Source organism: Calidris pugnax, unplaced genomic scaffold (assembly GCF_001431845.1).
Source record: "Calidris pugnax isolate Ruff unplaced genomic scaffold, ASM143184v1 scaffold1, whole genome shotgun sequence".
NCBI lineage: Eukaryota > Metazoa > Chordata > Aves > Charadriiformes > Scolopacidae > Calidris > Calidris pugnax.
The window spans coordinates 8,384,248-8,408,721 of NW_015090800.1; the positions used below are offsets into that span (position 1 = coordinate 8,384,248).

The 24,474-nt window shown below is 41.1% G+C and overlaps 1 protein-coding gene across 1 annotated transcript in view; it reads left to right on the forward strand.

Annotated features, from left to right (window-relative positions):
* Window positions 1-24,474, forward strand: part of CHRM2 (cholinergic receptor, muscarinic 2) — a 106,054-nt gene that overhangs the window by 795 nt on the left and 80,785 nt on the right. The gene's annotated exons all lie outside the window — the stretch shown is intronic.

The window sequence follows — 24,474 nt, forward strand, 5'->3', positions numbered from 1 at the left end:
CTGCCGGACACCATGCAGGGATGCGGGATATAAGGGGAGGGGGCTTCCGCTGTGTCAGTGCGGTCCCTCGCCTCCAAGTATCACTCCTAGGGAGAGCCCACCTGCCCGGGATCAGCGCTGCCTCGGGTCTTTCCTCGGGGAGGGGGAGCGGGGGTGCAGAGGGCAGCTGGAGGCGGGGAATTTGGGGGTTCCCCCGGCTCGTTTCTCACCCCACTTCCCTGGTTCGGTACCCCTGGAGCCGGGGTGCGGCGGGGGGGGGGGGTCCCGCTCCCCCCGGCAAGGCTGTGCCCCTGGCAGGACCCGGCCGTGCCCCCGGGCTCCTTCTCTTTTCCCCCGTGTCTCCTCCACGGGGTGCCCGTGGCCAGAAGGAGCCAAGCTGATGCCTTGGGAGGCAGCTCAGATCAGGCTGTGGGAGAAAACCTGTCTCCCACAAACAGCTCCGGGGCGCCGAGGTCCTGCTGCCCATCCAGAATCCAGCCATTTCAGACTGTGGAAGGGCAAAGTGCTTCTTCTGGGGCACCCCACACACACACCGCTCCGGCTGGGGCCACTCTTCACATCTTTCCACTGTTCTGCTCCCCCCACGCTGCTGCCCAAGTGCCAGGGTGATGCCCCACTGGGGGAGCAGGCTGGAAGCAGCAGGGAAGAGATTCTCCCCTCTGCTCCTCTCCCCATAAGGCAGCCAGGCAGGAGGGTCCTGCCCCAGCCGGTGAGGAGCTCCAGGAGCCCAGCTTTGCTTGCCACATCACGGCCCGCTGCCAGCTCCAAGGAGGGGGCTGCCAGGGCTTGTAACTCCTTCCCTTGAGCCTAGGGGTGATGGTGATTACTCATCCCTTCACTGGGGAAAGGACAAGAGACTGTCCCCCATAAGATTGTTTTCTCCTACTACTCTAATGTGCTGAAGTTCCTCTAGGAAAAGGAGAGGTAGCTTTGCTTTTTTTTTTTTTTTTTTTTTTTTTTTTTTTTTTTTTTTTTCAACTGGAAGAGGACACTGGGAAGAGGGGTAATTCTCCTTGCAGATCTAGCCAGAATAACATCTCTCCCCATTTTTGTGTGTCAACCAGTGTGCACACGTTGGCTCGTGCCTGTCTCTTAAGGAAGATCTTTCCTTTGCAGAAGGGAAAAAGACAACAGGGGAAAGAAGGAGAGGGGCCAACCTCCGCTTCACAACCTGCCCTTGTAGCTTTTGGGAAAAAAACAAGCCAAAACAAAAACACAAACAAAAAAAGAACAACAATGTTAATACAGTTAATACAGGAGGTATGCATGTTGTCTGCTTTTACGGTGTTGCATTTCCTGCAACCACAGCCCCTGTCTAAATACACACCACCCTTCATACTATGGTTTATAATGCCAGCCACTCTTGGTGACTCATCTATAAACTGCGTTAAACTACACAGACTACACTCCCTCTCTCCTTTAGGCTCTTTTTTATTGCAACTTTGGTCAAACTTCCCCATTGCAGGACCCCTGGACTGCAAAAGCAGCCCTGCTTGTTTTACATCAGGAGAGTGAAAAGTGCAGTGGGTTCGCTGACTTGGTGAGCATGTGCCCCACTGAGTTGCCCTCTCTGCCCCTGCCCACAGCACTCCGTTATTTTTACATTGCAGTCCACTTGGGAAAGGGGCTCAGTAATGGGAAGCAGGGTCTAGAATGTCTCCAGGTTGCCTTGGACAGAGGGCAAAATAATAAAAAGGAGAGGTCATGCTCTTCTCCCATCCAAACCCAAGATTTTAAGTAATATCCTCTACCCAAAAGGTTGTAACTCCCTCTGGGAAGAGGTTTGGGAGAGCTGGACCATGCATGATTGGGAGCATCCTGGGGAGATGGAAGAGACAGCAGCCATGCCCTGCTCTGCCATCACCTGGGAGGGAAATGAAGACACAAAAGGGGGAAACTGAAGCCACCACTAAAAAACAGGGCATATGAATAAAAGCATATTTTTTTGCCTGCATGTTCAGTTACGTGCCCCACTGTCACTTCATTTTTCACCTGTGGGCTGGCTCCCTGTCTATGTTTTGTGGCTCTCAATTGCTCTAAGTGCTAGGATCTTTCAGCCCACTGGGTGTCTAATTCAATAGTTTTTTGAGGACAACTACTATGAAATCCCCCACTGTTTTGATGCAGTGCTAGGTGGTTACTCTGCCCCACTTCACTCTGGTAACCCACTCACCCGTTCACCCAGACTTTCTCTTCTCCACTAATATCATGACCTACATGCAAAAGACTTATTTTCTGGTCCCGTTTCCATAGCAATGCAGCATGGGGAACACAGACAAACCAGTAATAATGAAGCAGATTCCCTTTCTGTGAAATCAAGACCTCTTTGAAAGTTGAGTTTAATTTTAGGGAAAGTAGGGATCCGCAGAGAGTTGGATTTCCAGCCCAAAGCCCAGATCTCCTCACCCTCTAGCACCAGAGGCAGATGAGGGAGAACATCCCCAGGCACAGGGGATGTGAGGCTTGGTAGTGAATCACAGAGGAAGGACAGAAACACACAGTATGAAATAAGGATATTCCCCCCACTGTCTGTTTCCAACCAGCTCTTACCTCTTTTGAATTCCAAGCTACCAAAAAAAAAGGCAGGTGGGGTTCAGCTGATCCTGGTTTTGTCACTGAGAGTAACGCTGGTGGGTGGGTTAAACTACAGAGGAATAGGTATGAAGTATTTAAACCTGGGAAGCCAAATCTGTATCTAGCTATTTATTCACAAATTTTGGATCTCTCTGGCTTTGACCTTTACAGCTTGCAGCGACTTGCAGCTAATTCTCAGAGATTTGAAGGCACGGAAGAGGATTATTCACTTGTGAAAATGCTGCCCTGACCTTTTTATGGGGTCTTTGGGTGGGTGGATGGGTGGATGGGAGTAATCAGGCTAAGGAAAGCTGAAGGGGCTTAGACCCAGCTCACATGAATGACAGGGATAACTTTTTCACAAATGCTTGTAGCCTGAAATCTTAAAAAGCTTAAATTGTATGGTAGCATTTCAAGCCCTGTTAAATCTGAGCCTGGATTCCTGTCTCTAAGAACCAGGCTGGACAAAAGACCAAGCACTGAGAACTGCTGTAACCAAATGAGACAATTAACACACTCCCCACACACCAGCCTGCATATCTTTTCCACTTCCTATATTTTGGCAAAGATAGGTTTCAGTTGTGCCAGGGTCTCTGTGGCATTTCCTGGGTTGTAACTGGCCAAAAGATGCAGAGTTTTCTACTTGCTTGTCCTCACCCCATTAGCCGACTGCCTGTGCCTTCTAGATTTCATTCCCTAGCCCTTCCGTACCAAGATGAGTGGGGATTGCTCAGTGACTTATCCCACTGCCTTCCTACATCTTCCTGATACGAGTGGGCAGAATTAAAAAGATGAGGCCACCCCTGGAATTGTATGAAAAAGCTGCATCCCTTTCCCATGGGCTCTGACCTTGTTTCTGTGTAAAAACGCTTTAGGCTGTGGACGTGCCTGTCATTTTGGACCGTCTGTCCCACCTTTAAAGCTGTATCATTAGCTATATCTAACATTGTCTATTCCCTGTAGAGAGAGATGCTTATCAGCAGGTGTTCCAAAGAGACATCTCTCGTGTAACATGATTTTAAGTCCCAAGAGGATGGGACACGGTGAAGTGAGTTTCATCTCATTTCCGTTGAGCACTACCTAAAGAATGCTTGCTAATGAGAAGAAGACATGCAATGGGTTTTCAGTAGTCCATGTGCTTCATGTATTCATTTTTAAGAACATAAGGATAAAATGGTTTGGTTGCCCATCATTTAGGGCCAGCTGCTTTGCTGAGAGACTTCTGTGTGTTTTCTTTTTGACAAGATGATCCTTTGATTCCCATCTTTCCAGTATCTATTTTGACTCTATGGGATAGATTCTGATCTTAATTACATTCTTTCACATTAGAGGTGACTTTAATTATTTATGGTGTATTCTAGTGCTATTGAGCTCAGAATTTGACTTTCACAGAAACATAGTAAGTGTAATTAGAATATGCCAGTGTTTTGACAACTGTTCACGGAACAGCTCTGTTTCTTCAGTCTCTACCTAAAGGGAAATGCAATGTGATAATGGGCACTGGGAATACTATAGGGCACCTCTGGCAGTGATGACAATAAAGATCTCTATGAGAATCCACAACACAAATAGGTGAGAAAACCAACATCTCCCAGGGTTTTCCTCAAGCTCTTAGAAAAGCTCTGAGTAAACTGTGGGCAGGTATGGGTTGTTTTAGGTCTTTGTTCTTTTCATTTTTTTTTTGAGAAAGATGTGGAACGAGACAAAAAATATCTTCACAGATCTTTCTTCTGAATCATTGTGAAAATTAGTGTTGGAAACCAAGGAGATAAAATAAACCTAGTAATTTAAAAGAATTCTCCTGCTTAGTAATTTCTCTGGGTCAGGATTCTCAGGTAGTCTGAATATGTAAAGCTCCCTTGATTTCAGTGGAAATAGGATGATCTGTAAACTCTTTTTACAATTTTATAATACATTTTTATAATCCCTTCCAGCATGTGAGAAATAAAAATCAGCAAAATCTGTTTATGGGAAACAATAAGTTTCTGGTACAGCCAATAGCGCGTTCACAGGTTCCTGAGAAATTTTCTCTCAGCTTTGAAATGCATTACTGATATTTATTTAATACTCATCTCTCTCATATTCAGTCAGTTAGAAAGGAAAGTGGTCATATATTGAAAATGATTCACAAATTTGTTCATGAATAATGGCAACAAGCTCATTCTACTATGATTTCTAAGGTCATCTAGTGCAAGCCAGTGACCAATGATTTATTCATGAAAATATTCATACATCTCAAAAGTTTCGCGAACGTTAGCATGAATAATTAATGGAAATTGTGTTACTTGTTATCATTACTCATTATTTTCCTATTCAAAAAGGCATCAGTCATCCAGTTAAAGAACATTAGAACATAATGACTGCAACATTGGATCAGGCAGGTATTTTGTCTTGTCCGGTGTAGTGTCGCTATCAATGTCCCGTACCACGCGCTTCAGAGGCAGGTACAGGGAATGCTGCCCTAGATAAATGCACTGCCCTCAAGTAAAATGTTTTAATACTCACCAGGTTGTGTTTGCTCGCTGCCCAGAGACCATCTACAAATGAAAACAGACACCTGCCTTCCTCACCAAATGGAGGGTCTAGATGAACTGCAGATACACTCACAGACCTGATAAGCAGCTAATCCAGTTTTGCCTCCCAGTAAGTTCGCTACCTTAGTGATAGCATGTAGCAGTGAGTTCAGTAGGTTAATTATATATTTTCTTGGGAAAAGCACACTCCGAGCAACCTTTGATCTATTTAAATTAGTTGTCTTTCAATGTTATTGCTACCTCTCTGTTATATGACGTGAAAAGGCCAACAGGAGCACCCAGTTCATTGTATAGGTGCCATTCATTCACTCAAGCATGAACCCTCTTGTTCTTTTCTTCTTTCAGACAGTCCCAGGGTTCCCAATCACTTTGCATATTTTAAAAAATACGAATTATTCCATCTCCTTTTCTGGTGATGGATTGACCAATGTAGACACTGTTTTCCAGGTGAGGACTGTTGGATTATACAGTAAAACTGTTTTCATTTTAACACCTTTTACTCCTTGCTCTAATGGAAACTTTGTTTTGTTTTTTGGGTTTGAGGGTTTTTTTTGACTGCTGCTGTAATCAAGCAGAATGTGCGACTGGGTTGTCCACAGCGATGTCAATATCCTTCCTGAGTGGTCACAGCTGGCTTAGAATCCAGGAGGGTTTCTAAGTATTTCACTCTACCTGTCATTATTCTGCATCAGCCAACACTTATTTCCATTTGTGATGTAAAAGCTAGGCTCACCCAACTTAATTAACATACTCTGAAATACTTCAGTCTCAATTCTCATTATCTTACAGCACTAATTTCAATAAAGAAGTTATATGTGGTCCAGAATCTCAGACAACCCAACTGTTAATATTTTACAGTGAAAAATGATCATTCATGTGTAGTTCCTGCTTTCTCTCTCTTAAATAGTTTCAGCTTGTCATAATAAGCTACTTCTTCTATGATGACTTACATTCTTCAAGGAAAATTTGTCAAAGGATTTAAGAAGATACATAGTACCTATATATACACATTTATCGGGTTGTTTTTCTTGGTCTATTAGCTTGATGCTTCAAAGAATATATAGAAGAGACAACATTTCTTTGAAAAAACCTGATTATTTTCTTTTTTTCCTCTCCTGTACATAATTCTTTTTTTTTTTGTTAGTTTCAGTGAATTTACCTGGAAGTAAGATAAGACTTTTCAGTGTATAACACCTAAGATCAATCCTGTGCCTGTCCTAAAGATAGGTATGCTAGCTGCTACCCTCCAGACCTTCTGTAGCGTATCTGACTTCAGCAACAGCTTGTGTATTTTTGCTATCAGCGCAGCCACTTCATTTTCAGATGCTTTCCAAACCCTTGCATATATAACCATGAGGTTCTTGTGACATGATGCTATTTAGTTTATCAGTTTTTTCCAGTGTTTCCCCTGTCAACGTTTCACATTCTAACAGCTCGTGTCCTTTCTTGTTTTGAAAAAATAGGTCTAGTGTGGACATTGGCACAGCATTGTTTTCAGGGAAGACCTACGCACATGAATCATTCAGAACTCTGCAAAGTCCTTTTGCTGATTTATTATTCCCATTACCCCCTGGATGTGTAGCAGACCCCATTTGTTCCTATCTAAACTGTGTGAATTTAAGACCTTTCTGAAGTGTCCTGCAGTTTCCCCCGCTGTTCCCTCCCAAATTCTTGTCAGTTAGAGCATCCTCGGCCCTTTTTACTTACAGCTGACATCTTGTTTGTGTTTATTATAATTTTCCTCCCTTAGTTAGGGGCTTCACCACAGCTGAAGTGCCATTTCTTGAAAGCTGGTTGCTTGGTGCAAAAAACCTTGACATTTCACAGTACCTTTTTTTTTTTCCTATCTTGCTTTTCAGTTTGCTTTCTGCATGACTTCACTGAATCAGAAACTATCTGTTAATATTCCTGTTGCTTTGAATATATGGATTTTAGGTTCTTACTCTTCCATTCCTACCTTTTTTTTCCCCCCTTTATTCTCTTTCTACTTCCAGTACATTTTAAGCAGTTCACTAATTATTATTGGTTTTAACCTCACAGTCTTAACGTAGTAATAGGGTCATTACTATTCAGTGGCTTAACTGTATCATTTCTTCAGCTACTTAAGACTAAGTTAAGATCACATATGTACTCCAGTTATTCTAGAAATAACTGGATTCTAGAAATCACTTAGAAATTGGTTTTTTTAGATCTGTTTGTACCAGTTGACCTACCAACGTACACACCCATGATTGCCGTTTTATTAGACTTAGTTGCCTCTTCGGTCTCTCTTCATATAACCCATTGAATATCCCAGACATTTCCTGAACGAAGTGTGCTAATGCTTTGTGCAAGCATCAGGATTTAATTAAAAGAGGATATTTTTATGCTCAGCACGCTGGATCCAGACCAAGGAGATCATGGATAAGCTCCTGACCATGCCACCAGCCTCCTGCCTGACCTTTGACAAGTTCCTGTGGCCTGAAACAAAGCCTGCTGAGATCAGAGACAAACTCTTGTTACCTTTGGGTAGGCTTTGGTGGAGCTTCCTGAGGTGGGGAGAGTGACCCTTCTTGATCTCACGACAGCGTTGTGAGAATTCAGTCACTCTCATTTAGTCACAGTCATTGTCAAGTATTGAGGTTCAGCTGTGCTGCTGCCACATGAAAACAAGAGCAGACAGATGCCATCCACAGGGGCTTTCTTTGCACTGAGGTGTTGGAAAGTTGAGCCTTTCAGAGCTAATTATCAGGAAAGTTTTTCTTCAGAACTGAGGATAAGCTAAAATGTTCAACATCATTCCAACAAATGGTACTGAAGCTTCTAACTGCTCCAGATCTTGGTCAGGAGTAAAAGGATAAAATGGCTAACATGGCCCGTTTTGCCTGGAGGAAAGTAGATATCATAATATGGTCTTACTTGAAAAAAACCCCAAAACAAAAAAAAATTTAAAATATTATATTTTTATATATAATATTATATTTTTATAATTTTATTTTATATATTATAAATATATATTCTATATATTAATATAAAAATATAATAAAATATATATTAAAAATATATTAAAGAAGAGAGAAATAAATTGAACACAATATTTAAGGACTAGATCTAGGCAAGATGACTAGCTAGGGAGACAGCTTCTCTGCTGTTGCTTTTCTATGCTTAGGCTAAACTGCAAACTGATCTCCTGATCTGTTACTGGCATCTTTCACCCACACTAATTTCACTTTTCTAGCAGCGTATTCTCAGCTGATGAAAGCTGTCAGAACATGAGTGACATGAAAGGAGAGGCCATCACTAAACAAAGTGCTAAATTTAACCTGGCAGTGTCATGCCTTCTCAGGTCTGACCTTGAGCCCTAGCAGTGAAGCATCTTGGTTGTGAAGTTTCTTCCTTTAGCCAAACATGGAAAGCTCTTAAATATAAGGAAACGTGGGAAAGAAGGAAGGTAATAAAAGTTACCCTTCTACTTTTGACATTTGTGGTAGCCAGCACACTTAGCTGCCACCAGAAGGAAAGAATACATGAAGGGCTCACTGTTAAATTCTCATTAAAAATGTCTGTTTGATGTCTGCAAGTCATTTTCACAATCTCATCCACTGGGAGTAAATGTAGGGATCTTTACTGAAAGGTTTTGACATCAGAAGCAGTTCCCTGTGAGGAATATCATACTATTATTATTCATTTTGCAATGTGATTCAGTAAAGGGAAAAAAACCCAAAAGTATACAATTGGAAAGAAATAAGGAAGGAAAAAGAAAGAAGATGAAGAAAACCATTTGGTCTGTTTCATTTGTAGAAAGCTTCTAACTATGTCTCTTCCCTCTTCCTGTCTTTAACAAAGAGTGAGACTGTATATCTCCTGTTTTGAAGCACAGGGGAATGCAAAATATCTGGCTTCAAAAACCCTAGATAACTCAAATATTGCCATTCTTTCAAATGATAGATTTGACAATTAATATTCCACTTTATTGTCTGTAATTCCTCTTAAAAATCAAAGTTGGGTGTTCAAATAACATAACTAAAAGGATGAGAAGCAATTTTCTTGTTACTTCTTTCGGACAATAGTAGCAAGGGCTGAATTCCTGGTCTCACCACAGGTTGCTGATGAGACTTCAGACAAACTTGGCAACATCCTGTACCTCAGCTTGTAACATGGAAATTGTATAAAATACCATTTGCATTTTCACATGCTTTGTCTGCCCTTCCTTTTTAGATTTTAAAGTGTTTGGCAGAACTCCTGTAACAGTCTGCACAGAAGAACCTTGCCTAAATTTGGGCATCCATAGAAAGGAATGAATGATACAGTATCTTTCAAACATTCAGTTGCTTTTTATTCCATATGAAAATTAGCTTATAAAATGGACTAGGTCTTTCTCTTCTTCAGGGAGTGACTTTCCATTCACCCCTGGAAGTTGCTGGTACACATAGAATACCCCTCAGCAGGTCTATGATAATCTTCTTAAACCCTAAGAGCAGTTCTGCCCACGCCAGTGCCAAAAGGCATGGAAGAACCGGGAAAGATACACGGGAAGATGACAAAGACGGGGAGAATTACCTGCCTTCCGGAGAGGAGGTGTTCAATAGACTAGGATTCATCATCCCAGAAATGATATGTCTTATGAGGAACAAACATAGGTCTGAGCAACTTTGAAGAGAAGAAAAAGGTGAACGGGGGACCATTTAATTATTTTCATAGCATCAGACACAGAGTTCTCAAATGGACAATAACGGGCATAAATTTAAAAAATCACTGCATGGTTAAGCTGTGACACTTACTACCCTATGATGTTTTGTTGATTCCAAAGATACAAAGGAATAAAAAAATGATCAAACTAGACAGATTGCTGCAGAAAAACACTACCAAAAGCTTAGTAATTCAAATAAAGTCATAGAGTCAGGGAGCTCCCCGACATCACCAATCACCTCACCCTAAGAAAGATATGCTGGGGTGGTGTTACTGTATGCCCATTCCCTTTGCTACTGTCCACTTTTGAGTGGCAAGCTGGCTTAGGGAAAGCTGTTCTTGCAGTCAGAGCCTCACTTGGAGTCATCAGGATAGTCATCTTCTTTGGACGATGCTCAGCATGTTTTACTTTTGCTGCTTACCAGAAATTTATTGTCCTTCTTGGCTAGATACTTATCAAAACAACCACTAGACACTTTGGAAAGTTGCTTAATTAACCTCTAACTTGCCAGAAAGACCTCCTACAAATAAATACAAAGATTTTGTCATTTATTCGTTCATTGTAACAGTTGGAGAATTTTAGTGTACATGTGGTTCCCAGGCAGATCTCAATGCCAGTCACAAAGTGTGCTTTCCTGCACCACTGTCTGTAACCATCATATGACAGCCTGAGATGATAAACTCCTTGCAGACATGCTTCTCTTTCAGCTTAATGCCTTTGTGTTCCCTTTATAGGTCTTCCCTTTACAGGGGAACAGTGCGTTGAGAAAGGGAAAATGTGGTCACAGCTCTGCCTTTAGTCTGTCTTCTCATTCAGTCTTCTACTTCAAACAAGTAAACTGGAACAAACAGCCTATACACGCAAAAAACGAGGAAGGATGTGACAAGCATTGAGAGAGACCTTTGCATCCCTGCAAATGTGACAGGAGAAAGCCTCCCTCAGCAGTTGCATGTGTACAATTTCTTACCTCATTAGAGCAGACCTGCCCCTCCCAAATGCCAGAAGAGAGATGATTTCTTCTTTTTGCTTTTCCCTTGAAAGCTCCAAAATCACAGCCTTCTCAAAGCTGTGTATCATTTTGTGTGCTGTATCAGGATTCAGACAATAGCCTTTTAACTAGTGAGTCCGAGGGAAAAAAAAAAAAAAAAGAAAAGAAAAAGAACTTTACAGAATAGAAAACTAAAGCTGAACATATGACAAAGGATGTATTTCCTGAAGATGATCTCTGCTTTGCTGATGTCTTTTATGTCTGTAAGTGGTGGAACATGGGTTCGTTGGAAAGGTCTCTAGGTCAGGCTTTTGCTGTTATGACCACAATCCCATGGGAATCACAACATCATTTTTTCACCCATGCAGGATTGTCCTGTACTGCAACTACGTGCCAATTTAAAGTCAGAAACTTAAAGGTGAGTTGAAAAGTTTTGAAACAAGCAGAAGCCAATCTTTTTGTTTGTTAAGAAACCCACACAATAGCAATGTTAAAATTACACTTCCAAGATCATAATAGCTGAGGCCCCCACATTTTTTACTGATAACTGTAAAAATTATTTCAGTGTGCTTTGCTTATTTAAAAGTCAAGCTGTTAGTGTGTGTTCTTGACTATGGCTTTAGAAATCCAAGTTTAGGTACAATATTTTTAAGTCTACGCCAAAATCTTTATCAAGCAAAACAAAATAAATCTCAAGGAAAACATGGGCTTGGTTCCATTCTATCTGGAACCTAATTTCTTTCGTTGTTGCCTACAAGGCTGTAAAAAGCTGCAGCTCTGCTTGGGCTACATTTCAAAGCTGTTTTATATTTATATAGATGACTGCAAAATACTGAAGGCAAAGGAGAGCCAGGACCATCCCACACAAATTAGCAATGGATTTTTTTTCTGGAGGCAGTGTTTGTGCATTTTAGAATCCAATGAGCAACTTTGCAAGTACACAATATAACATTATGGCAGGCCCCAGTGGGTTGTAGTTTTTCACCTGAAAAATAGTTCAATGGCATTCTCCAACTTATTCTGAAAAGAGGACAAAGGAAAGAAGTTAGGTTTGGGGACACACATACTTGTTTTGCCAGGGTTTTCTAGAGAAGACACTGTTCCCGTTTGTTTAAGAGTTTAGCACCACCTTTCACCTGTAAGTTATAAATTACCATGATCTATCACCAGATCTTATTTTTTTACTTCTCCCAACCCATTTCAGTCATGTGGTGATTTCCTCAATATATTTGGTGATACATGTGTAAACTGAATAAACAATGTAAACCAATACATGTTATATGTTATATGTTATATATGTTAGTGTAATAGAAATTCCCTCCCACCGTGGCTGGTTTGCACAAGAAATATTAAGACAGGTCCACATGCATGAAGATTTATTAGTGGAGTCCATAGATGGTAGCCTCTGTTGTCCCTAACTGTGAAAAATTTGGGAGAAAATAATAAGCTGGGGAAAAAATAAGCCAGGGAAAAATAAACCAAAGAGGACAAACAGAAGGGAAAGGTCACTTTGTGACACTCTGCTGGGAAGAGATGCAACCAGGGTTTCCAGACCTCTCCTGGACACCTGCTGCTGTGTGGCAGCTGGTTCTCCCCATAATACACTTTCCACAGTAACTATATGATTTCCACCACTACATGCTCAAACCCTCAGCTGCTGGTTGTCACTGCTTACAATTAGTGTTGATTGGAGCATGCATTTATCAGGTCAGGGGCTGTATGGCCAGTTCCTTGTGTGCATATGAACATTATTGTGTCCCTTACATAAACCAAAAGCTATAAGCAAAATGCAGCAAGACTAAGGAAAAAAAGGTTGATTTTCCAAGCTACAGACGATAGGACAGGGGGTAATGGCTTCAAGTTGCACCAGGGGAAGTTCAGGTTGGATATTAGGAAACATTTCTTTACTGAAAGGGTTGTCAGGCATTGGAATGGACTGCCCAGGGAGGTGGTGGAGTCACCATCCCTGGAGGTATTTAAGAAACGTGTAGACATGGCTCTTCAGGGCATGCTCTAGTGCCCAAGATTATTGGTTTGTGGTGGGATGTTGTGTGGGTGGGTGATGGTTTTGGTTTGGTTGTTGTTGTTGTGTGTTTAGGGGGTGGGTGGTGTGTTTGGGGTTTTTTGTTTTTGTTTTTGTTTTGTTGTGGTTTTTTTGTTTTGGTTTGGTTTTTTTGTTTGTGGTTGGACTCGATGATCTCTGAGGTCCCTTCCAACCACTACGATTCTGTGATTCTGTGATTCTGTGATTCTGTGATTCTTGCTGGTGGCAGTCACTGCCCATAAGAACCCCCCACAGTAAGACTGTTGGGATGTGCAGGTGCAAGGCTTTAGGGGTAACAGCATGAGAGTAAGACCACAGGAAAATACTGCCCCAGGGGCTCTGCAAACATTGCCCCAGCAGCCTCGATGGGAGGGTACAGAGCTGTGAGGGAAAGGCAGGATGCAAAGTTGTGGAGAGAAAGCCCTTAGACACGCAAACCAGCATCAGCAATATTTTCCTAGTGTGGGAAGATGTGACAAGGTGACATAGTGGCATCCTAGAAATTAAATGTGTGGCTGTTCAGGGAGAGGCTTTGGACAAAGGGTGTAGTTTCTGAAGATTCACTCTCACAGGGGGCTGTTTCCTTGTGTGAGCTGGGGCACAAGCTGGCCAACCAATTTCTCTCTCAAAGGGGTCTTCCTGCCAGTGACTCGAATGAGGACCAGCCCCTTTCTCTCCGCATCTCCCACTTTTTCCCCCACTGTTCAAGTAACAGTTGAAATATCAAGTTTCCCCACTGCAGGTCAGCAGACAAGACCAGCTGATGATTCTATGATTCTATGTAGATTCTGTACTAATGATGATAGCATAACATTTACCCACAGTACAACTGCAAAGGAGAAATGTGTTCTCTGCGTTTCATTTTCCGATACACTTTAGATGCTGTGTTGAGTTTAACTTAACTGGGAGGAGCAGAGACTCCTGATTGCATCCCATAGCAGGTAAAAAACTCTCAATTAACTCTCATTTCCAAATAGGGTAGATGGAATTAAAAAGAAGATCTTCAGTCCTATAATTCAAGGCTTGAGGAGGCTGTGCTTGAGCTTATTTCCTAATCCTCTGGCAGTGTTGTTAAAGTTACACAATGAGAACAAGGAGAAAAATCCAGGAGTGCTCTCTTATTTGGTTTTGGTGGGGTTTTATTTTATTTTATTTTATTTTATTTTATTTTATTTTATTTTACTTTATTTTTCCTTCTTTGTTTGTTTAATTTATTTATTTATTTCACAAGAAGTGCTCCGTACCTAGATTATTTTCGTTGCACTTTATTGCTTCATAAACCAAGGAAGAAAACTAAAAGCACAACAGCCAGGAAGGAAGAAATTGTTAGCAGCTGAGCACACAGACAGAGAAGATATAATAGCTAAATAAAGAAGAATCATTTGCTGATTTTGAAGGTCTATTAAGACCTCTTTGATAGTGATCACACCAATTTATTTATTTTTGCTACACTGACAAGCACCCCATCTCTTCAGCCTACTGTGCTCTGCCATGAAGCCAGTTCCTGCACTGCAGCATTAAGAAGTAATTATTACCCTTTACTGTGTAATGATTAGTTTTCGCACAGGCCACGTAGAAGACTTCTGCAGTCGTCATGCCAACTCTCTCCTCTATCCTGATTTAACCCGCTCTGCTGCAACAATCAGCCATGGGTGTGCGGGGGGGCATTCAGGCTGTGCATGTCCTATTCTGATTTCACTGCATCCTGGATGCTAAAAGAGCACACGGTCTCACCTAGTGCGTACAGGCACAGGGATTTTAAAGACTGTTATCTCCTGCTCAGCCCAAGCTTCCCTGCCATGATCTGAGAGGATTAATATGTATCCTGAGTGCCAGACCTCGTGCTGCTCTACACTGAACCCCTCTGGGTGCTTAAAGTGCAGCCTTAGAAGGAGCCTAATCCAGTCCTTGTCAGCTGGCAGCGTGTTTCCTCTGATACCAGGGCTTGGCACGCTGGGGCTTGATGGGTGTTTAGGAGAGATGCAAGAAAGGAGGAGGAAAAGTGCTAAAATGAGGGAGCATCTCACAGAAAGCCCAGGTGCACTTGGCTGCTCTGATAGGAACTAACGTGTCTTTCCAGTTACCTCTCATGCTACTGCTGAGAGGATCCTAACCTGGCTGTTGGTCCTTTTTTTGCTGGGGTTGGGGGGAGAATTGCTTAGCTAAAAAGTGATGTCATTGCCTTTGCTTTAAAGTGGTGGGTATGTGCCAGTGGGGAGAAAGGCTGCATGTTGTCTGCTCTCCCACTGTTCCCTGAACTCCCATGTGAATTGCACAGCTAGGAAAAGGAGAGCTGGTCTTTGCTTAAACAGGCATTCTCCAAGCAAACTTACAAAACAATGACATAGCTGTTTGCCTTCCTATAGGAGATGATGTAGGTGCCATCCCAGCTTTAGATTCAGTCCTGCAGTGCTGCCTGCTGAAGGGTGCAGGGCCAGACCCTTTGTAGCTAGCTTAGCTCATGAATAGCTGGGATTTTATATACTAGCCGTATTTAATACATTTTTTTTCTTTTTTTGCTTGCTGCAATTAGTACCTGCAGCCTCTCAAGGGGAAATAAAAAAATCTGCAAAAAAAACCCCCGTGTACTCTACAACAGAGTAGATCACGTCATGCAGTTGCTCTTACTGTTATTTATACATAGATGATTAAGTTATCTGTCTCACAGTGAGGAATGAAGGGCTTAATTGGAGAAATAATCTGAAAATCAAATAATTCTTTTCTTGGTGTTTCTTCAAAGAATAGATTTTGCAAATGTTGCTCTGCGTTTACTTTTTTTTTTTTTTTTAATAATAATCTATCAATTCTGTAATTAAACATCTAACTGAAGAGAGCAATATTTTTCCAAAAACAAGTAAAAGTTTTATTATGTTATGGAAAGCAGCACTCTGGTAACCAGAGCTGATGGGAGACAGTGAGCAAAGAATGGGGAGAGGAGAGAGGAAAGTTTCTGTCTTCGGATTTCTCTTTTGTGTTTCAGTCTTTCTTTGAATTCAGTCTACATCCAGGAGACTGAAAACAGAGGACTCTCCCATTCAGATTCTTTCTTTCTTACTACTCTCTCTTCCATACACCTCTCCCTTCCACCGTGCACTTCTCATCATTCTTTGAAAAGAGACAGACCAGAGAGTCATGAAATGACATCATCTGCTGTTCAAGTCCTTGAGTCAACAATCACCTAAAAAGCCCCAGTCACACTGAGAGGTACCATTTTGCTTGGTATTGCAGATCCATTGTAGGAGAGTACCATTGTTGTGAACAGTTTGCAATCTGCCTTTTTGTGGGAGTTCTCTGGTTCTTATCTCTGACCTTTCAGTCTAAGGAAGAGAGGGCAGAACACAAAAAGTTGTCAAGCTATAGGTAAAGAATAGCTGTGGGACAAAACCACACAATTCTCTTATATTCCAGCCAGCTGCTCTCCCTGCTCACTCCTGCTCATGTGGTCATTATAAGCTTGTGCTGTTCTCCAGGCTAATGGTGAAGAAATTTGTTTGCAAGCAAGTCATCTGATCAGGCTGGTGTGCTGGAGCATAATGTGAACACAAACAGTTATTATGGGGACGTAATTAGTAGGCTTCTATACAGGAAAAGAGCTGTGAATGATTGATTGCCACTAACCTGAAAATTGTGAGAAAATTTTTGAGTTTCCAATAGCCCCAAAAACAGTTGTGTGATGATGGGCTTTTCTGAGAACAGACCTTCCTTTAGTCCTGAGTGACTGGATATCGGTCCCATTGGACATCTGATGTTCTCTTTTGCTTTCAGATGAAAAAAAAAATGACCTATGCTGAACAATCTGTTAATTGTCATTAATTTGTCCTCTGGATATTTTCCCCCTATATTTTGAATTGTCCATCTGCAAGTGTGCTGGCTAAGCTTAGCAGTCTGATTAATAGTTTCAATGATCATGTCAAGGCTAAGAAATTATTCTAAGGTTTTTCATGTTCAGCATTGGGCATTTGGTATTTTTCACATGACTGTTCACTTAACTTATGTGATATAACTTCCCTCCTCTAATATAATGATCTGGTAATTATAAGCAGAAGCTAAAGATGCCCTAGATGGTGGGACAGGCAGATAAGCTGGCCAACAACTGTTCCCTTTTGCTCTAAGAAGGGCACAAGGGTGGCACAGCTGAGGGGACAGATACCAAATCAGAAAGATCTCAGAGAAAAGACAAACCGTAGGGATGGGCTGTTCATCAGGGGCTGTATTTATTGTCCCTTTTCCCACATCAGACAATTATTGCAAATCTCTGGTGGCTGACTCCATACCTCATCTTGTTCTTGATGATGGCTTGCAGCAGGATCTTTTGGTTCGATACCTCTCTGAAGATAATGCTGATACGTTACAGTTTAGGGCTAGGGGAGTCATTATTTTGAATTGTCCACTTGTCTTCTTAAAGGGAAAGATTTAATGTTTAATACCTTTAAAGCGGCACTAAGGCCAATTGTAGGCCCACACTGTGGGTATCTTTGGGGCAATGGTGGGCAAACTACCTTTGGGGATGTTTTGATTGCTTACACCAGGACTACAAACACACAAGATAGAAAATGTGTTGCATCTCCTCCACCCTGGCAGCGACATGGGGTTCAGACCACTTCAAAAGTTCAAAACTGGTTGCCTGTGTGTGTGTCCCAAGGAAAAGTGTGTGATCCTGGTCTGGCCTCCCTGGGAAGCTAATTTCTGACTTGTGGTTTCCTTCACTTCAGCAGCTGGCTCCTTCATCATCCCCTTTCTTGAATGCTTTGGACTGGCAATGCAAGCGAAGGGATTCCAGTCTTACAGCATTTTTGCTATTTTCACACTGCCTTTTTTTTATACCACCTGCTGTCTCTTCTGCTTACTGTAGACCAGATGCTGCTGCTCTTTTCCTCACTTCGAGTAGCACATCAGTGTTGAAAAAAGGCCCCAGAAATGTTTGCCATGTCAGCTGCTACATACCGTGAGGCGAGTTCCCCAGGTCTGGCACAAAACAAGGACAGAATGAAACGGTATCCAGTCTGAGCAAAGACTGCAAAATCTTTCACGGTCTCTCTTACCCACATTTCTTAGTATCTCCTCTCCCACACATACAACCTGTTCACACATGCTGAAAATACAGAGCAGCACATTTGCAAATGTTTGCAAGGAATATTTGATTCCGTGTCTTTTATGCTGGTAGGTGGCAGAATACGGGTAGTAACTGAGCTAAGCAATCTCACATGGAAATAAGCCTCACCTTCAGTTATACTAACTGTTATGCCTTCTTTGATTAAAATTACTTTTGGTATCAGTTCTTATGTGCCTGGTTTTACATTGATTAGCAAGTCAGAGCTCAAAGAAGTATTCTTCCACTTAAGACTACTGACTGATGAGCAAAATGCATGTTTTTCCCTTGAAGCATGAAATGTAAATAATTACTATATGTCAGCATGTATAATTACTCTACTCCTGGGTAGGGACATCAGTGATCTCTGCCTACATGCAGATTCTTATGTTTCAAAAACATCTCAGACTCATGAAAAAACAACTGAAAGGAGCATGGGATATACACAGTGCACCCGGGTTCTGTAAATAGATAGAGAAGTGTTTCAGCTACCATGGTTGGAGAGATTCTGTTTGAGACACCACTTCTAAAGAGTCTGTTCTTCATTTGGTGCTCTTTGGAAGCAAAGCAGAGCTTATAAAAATCCATTTCTCTGCATCAGAGTAAACAAAGGCAGAAGGAAGAATAAATTGCTTCTGTCTAGTCTCATGTTGATGCCAAGGGGAGCAGAACCCAGATGTCCCGGCTCTGAATTCAACACCATGCTCTTATTATTGAACCATCATTTTACACAGAGCTTTTCTCCTTTTTTTTTTTTTTTTTTTTTTTTTTTTTTTTTTTTGTGAGGGGTATTTGTTCATGTCAGCCAGGACTGCAGGGAAAATATTATGTATAATTATAGATCTAGACAGGCTAAAACGTCACCCATCAGAATCGTTTAGTCTCTGGCATTATTCTCTGTTCTTACTCACCCTCATGTCAGTGCTGCATCTCCCTCCACCTTGAATCCTTAACTCCTCCTTCCTCTGACAGGATGTACAATAGTCAGAGCAGTATAAATCAAAGCCTAGAATCAGAAAAATTAGAATAGATTGGAAGTGCCAGTTTATCGAGAAGGAAAAGAAAGAAACAAGACCGCGGGAGATCAAAAGAGTGATTGCAGCTTCATTATGAGGGCCGTTGTACCATCGGAACAGGTTATTGCCTGTCACAAGCTGTTTTTATTTTCCAGCTCCTGACTGATGCAGCGCTTGATGTGAAATAAATGCCATCTATCCACTTGCTTTATAAATCTTCTTGCTGTACTCACAGTTAATGTTTGCCGGTCTTCACATTTTTCAAGTAAAATATAATTTTATACTTGTGGTGTCTTTACTGCAAAGCAGTGGGAGAGCGCTTGAGGGCTACACAGGAGCTCTCACTGACACGGGACTGCTCTTGGGGATGAACTCAGCCTCTTTAAAAGACAGAACAGACCATGGTGGGACTGCCATGCAGTGCACTCTCAATGTAAACTGCTTCTTTAGTCTGTGTCAGGTTTACACGCTAACAACATATTATACAAGTGGTCAAAATACTCCAGTACTGAATTCTTAAAGATATCTTTCATGAATTTACTTAGCAGTTAAAAAAAAAATCCAAAACTTTCTTCCCAACAATTCCATAATATCAAATCTTTGATAACAGCATGTTCTTGGGAGTTTCAGGTTTTAAGAGACCAGTAAAAAAATACCGGGAGCAGAAAGAGGTAAAATAAAGATGGCCATTGCCTCAATTTTGGCTCTTTCTCTGTTGAGGGCCTTCATTGAGAGTACATCTCTGTAATACCTTTTGCTCTTATAAAACTTATATGCAAAAAAATAACTGATCTTTATATTGGCAACAGCTGTAGTTGTTAGACCTGCTACTTACACAGCCAGCACAGTATACCTGTGCACATTGTTCAGAAATTGCATTGGTGGTAACTGTAGCAACATTTGCAGTATAGCTCATGAATTAGTGGGAAGGCTTATTTCCTTACGCTCTGTAAATAGTAAAGTGCTTCAAGTTATACTTTTTGAGTAGCTGCAGTCTGAAGACGCCTCAGTGTCCTTAGCCTGAGGTAGAGTGGGTTTTTTTCTCCCGTTGGCAGAGTTTTGAAACTGTCATTCTCACAAGCAGCCCCTTGGATGTAGGCAGAAGATTTGCATGAGTATCGGTGGTTTGTTTAAGCGAGGACTGCAGAATTGAACTCCTTAACTAGAAGTGAAGAGCTCTCTTTGCCTGAATAGCAACTGTCTCCAAACAGTGAAGGAGCGATCCAGCTCTGATTTCCCACCTGTGTGCTGTAGCTCTGCGGAGGAAGGCTGCTAATGACATGGCACAGGAATTAGTATTTTTAGAAAATACATAATGTAAGTGTACACGTACAAGCATGAGAAAATCTGCTAGTATTAAGCATCAGCTGTAAAAACTGGTAATTAACAGACTGTTTAGATTCGTTACGCATTGGTGTAACAGCACTTTGCTGGTGAAGTTTTGCTCCCTGGTCTCATTAATCATAACTGTTTTAGTACATAGCTAGTCTTGGAAGGCAAATTGTTCACTCCAAATTTTAGAAAAGGTTTTCTGAGACAAAAATGATCTTATTTTGCTATTTTAATGAAGTGCCATGGTGTTGCTTTAGGTTAACATGTCATTGAGTGGGTAATTGTCCTGAACGGACCAGTCTAAGTTGAAAGCAACAACCGGAGTCAGAAAAGTTCGTCAGGTTTGTTTCATGTTCCTGTTTCTCACTTGAGATGTGTTTTAACTCTCTACATGGAATTGAAGAGGGAGATTCCAGCTATTCTCCAGATTTCGGACTAAGTATTACCAATTTAGTTCATTTTGTGACCCTTTCCCTTTACATTCACTAACTTTTAAGACTCTGAGCTGACACTACAGTTGCAAGGAGTTTCCCATTTCAGACTCATTTGTTTTTTTAAACAGTCTGCTTCTTTCATTTTCAGTTATTATAGTGTTTCATTATAGAAGAAACTTCCTTATTAGTATGTGTATTACAGAATTACTGCTGTCTCTAATGAAAGAAAATATTTTAGAGCAGAGGGGGTTTATTTCTTTTCAGATATAGTAATTTCACTTATATAAGCACTAGGAAACACCTAATAGAAGAGGAAGACAAAAAATAACTGCTCAAACCGCCAATAACTGCCATTTATTTGTATTAAAAAGCAATTAATGCCAAAAAAATCCAGAGTCTCAGAAAGTTATTACTTTAATATACTTATTATAGAATTCTCCTTAGTAAAATACTTGATTTTCTATTAGCTAAAAATTCTAGTAGAAAATATCTGCCTGGATTTAAAAAAAAAACAAACTAAACAAAAAAAAACCCCAAAACTAATTTCTTCATTAGAAATTCAATACAATGCATTTCATCAGCTTTTGGGCAGCTTATTGAATTGTTTGCTTTTCATTTCTATCATTTTTAAACACAATTTAAAAAACCTTGCTGATTGTTTTTGCTTAACATTGTTTTGAAAGATGGCAACACCATCTCAGCAGTGCGCAAAGTGTATGTGGAGAAACCAAATACAATGCCAGATCAAATTAGAGGAAACAAAGAAGGAGAAAATAAGGACACATATTCCTTAGGAGATAATGGTAATTTTATAAAAATATATTTGTTACTACTGTGATATAGTCCATCAAGTGACATGATTGTGACCCAAAGGCTTGGTATTTTTCTTGAGTAAGAGTACGTATTTAATTTGACTGGGCCCATTTACATTTGGAATGCCATGCAATTTCCTGTACATCAGGCAATTTTATCTATCTTTTTGTGAATAGGCTGCTATAAGAATTTCTTAAAACAGACTACACTGATTTGCTACAAATACAGTTTTTGAACCTGAAATCAATTTTGCCTGTCTAACTTGGAACATAAATACTTTTTGGTGCCTTCTGTGGGACCGTTCTTGTGTTTGGGTACGTACAAGTTCCTAAGTGTCCCTTGTTCCTGTAGGGTGATTGCTTTTGAATCAATATCACCATGAAACATAAGTACTTGCGTAGGATGTCACAGTTGTTTGTGACTGCCTAACTGTGTCAGGATTTTGACTATCAGGCAAATTCATTGCAGGTTAATGTTCTTTACATTGTCGCCTGGTTCAGTTTTTTTCACCAGATGGGGACATGGAGGAGGGAGGCATTGTTTTGGCGTTGTTACTTTTTTCCCATAAGTTTTCCCTTTCAGCGTGAGCACTAGCATGTGTAGACAGACACCTGCTTTTATCCTACTAAATTTAAATAACATGCTCAACTGACATTCTGCAATGGGATTTCTGTGGGTGATGTATTTTGGCAAAGACACTAGTGAATGCAGGAGAAAACAGAGCAGCCTGACAAACCACCACTTGCACCAAAGCTGGTAGGACCACGTGGGTGGGCAGGCTTTTAGCTTACTGTGGGACATGCCACCTTGGTGCAGACATGAAGGTACAAGGAGCACGTGAGGTGTGGAGGGATCTGACAGTGTTAGAAAGTGGGATTTTGATCAATGGTCAGGGAGAAATGGGACAAAACAAAGGCAATTACAGACTTAGAACAATACCAGCAGGAGCACATGCTGTTGCAAATGACAAGAGAGGACAGATCATGGAACTGGAGAGAATAATGCTGAGACAACACTTTTTTGGCTAGACAAAAATCAAAGCCATCTCCATGGGTAGGGAGGATAAAATCCCATTAATGATGTTGCTTTTTTATGGCTTCTACTATCTCACTGGCTCTGGAATAGCAGGTAGGAGCAAGACGGAGGGGAGCAAGCCTGAAACAATCAACTGATTCTTCAGGAAATAACTTGGTCTTGAAATCTATTTCATGTTTGCAGCTGAAAGAAAATCATTTATAGGATCTGGAGAAGGTCACGCATACATATAAATAAAAAAATTATACCTCTACAAAAGTTATCTAGCTTACACTATTTTTCAAACATGATTCCAAACCAATTAATTATGCCTTTCGATTGTGAGCTAAGTAATAGACACCTTTCTTATTTTTGGGTGTAAAAATGTATGGGAAAACAAATAAAAGCATCAAAATGCTTCCTGATATCTGGCCATAGAGGATGTAGTTTTAAAACAAAGGAATGGGTTAAGAAGACACAGTTTGAAATAACCTCTGTACAACAAAACACAGGCAAGCCAGCTGAGTGGGACATGAATGATGTTACCAAACTATGTTCAGTGTGTTAGATTAATAGATTAGGGATGGAACCATCCCACTGCTTTGGGCCAAACTCTGATTTACTTCTTAAACTCTGTTTAGCTGTCAGTTGTTCCTTCTTCAGCTGTTTTCCTCCCTACCCCATTTTTCTTTAAACTACATTTTTGACTGGCGTTCACGAGGAGGTTGTATGTGTTATCTAATTTACTAGAGTGTGCCACTTCTTTTTTTTTTTTCTTTCTTTTGTATTTCTTTCTTCTGTTACGTTTCTATTTTATGTTTCTTTTCCATCCTTCTTTTTCATTTTTCAGGAGCTTGATTTACACTCACACAGGGGGATTTTTCCACCTTTTTTCTGCCTCTGGTTTCTCTTCTCCACTTTCTTACCTCATATCTTATTCCTTATAGACGTATATTTATCTGTAGTGATTTTGCAGAGTGAATGAGACAGCACAATTTTGTTCTTCGATCCTTTGCAAGCCAAGAGTGTCACAGAGGGAATCTTAAAACTAAGTGAAGTATTTAGGATTTGGCTCACAAATCTGGGACTTGGTTTTTATTTTACTTTTAATGTATACACTTGAAAATGCACTACAAACTTAATTTTCATTTTCTGGCTCTCCTTTTTTCTACCAACATGGAGGGTTTCAGTATTCCAGCTCCTGTCACACAGGGTGAATGAAACAGACCTATCCCAGGATTATTTATATCTTGGTTTCCAGCAAAGCTACACCAGCTTTGTACATTGTAACATGCCCTTCCATCATACCCACAGGTGGATGCTGGCACAATCTCCAGCCTCAAACCTGTTGACTTTACAAACCTCCACCGTGCTTGGAGCAGGCTCTCCCCAGCATTTGCTCAGCAGAAGTCTTGCTGCTTTGGCAGTTTCTGTCAGAGCACTTGCGTTTGTATTTTAGAAATATCTGGATGCAAGAAGAGAGTAAAAGCAATCTGTCTCCATCACACTGTCAGCTAACAGTAATTATTTCAGGGGCATCAGATGCCAGATGAACAACCTGCCTGCTCCCACCATCCTCACACCTGCAGAGAGCAGCCCACCAGCAGTGGCCACAATTGAGATAATACAATGAACACTAAATTAGACAGGCTGGCAATTGCAGGCTAGAGGGACTTCAAAAGTCTTCTACATTAAGGACTTTATAATGAGCCCAGAAGAGCTCCAGTGCCTAGAACAGAAGTGGGAGCGTACGTGTGTCTGTTCCATTTGTGCCGTATTACCTTAGCAGAGCTTTTGAGTCCAGGGTATTTTTAGGCTCTCTGGACTGCCCATATGTATCAAAACCACCTGGTGCTGTCTCTGTGAGTGTCTGTGTTACCCTGCTTAGATCAATGACCTGACTGCTCAGAATGTGCTGCAGCAGAGCTGGCAGAGGGTGATTTCTCCCCTGCCATGGTCCCCTGGGG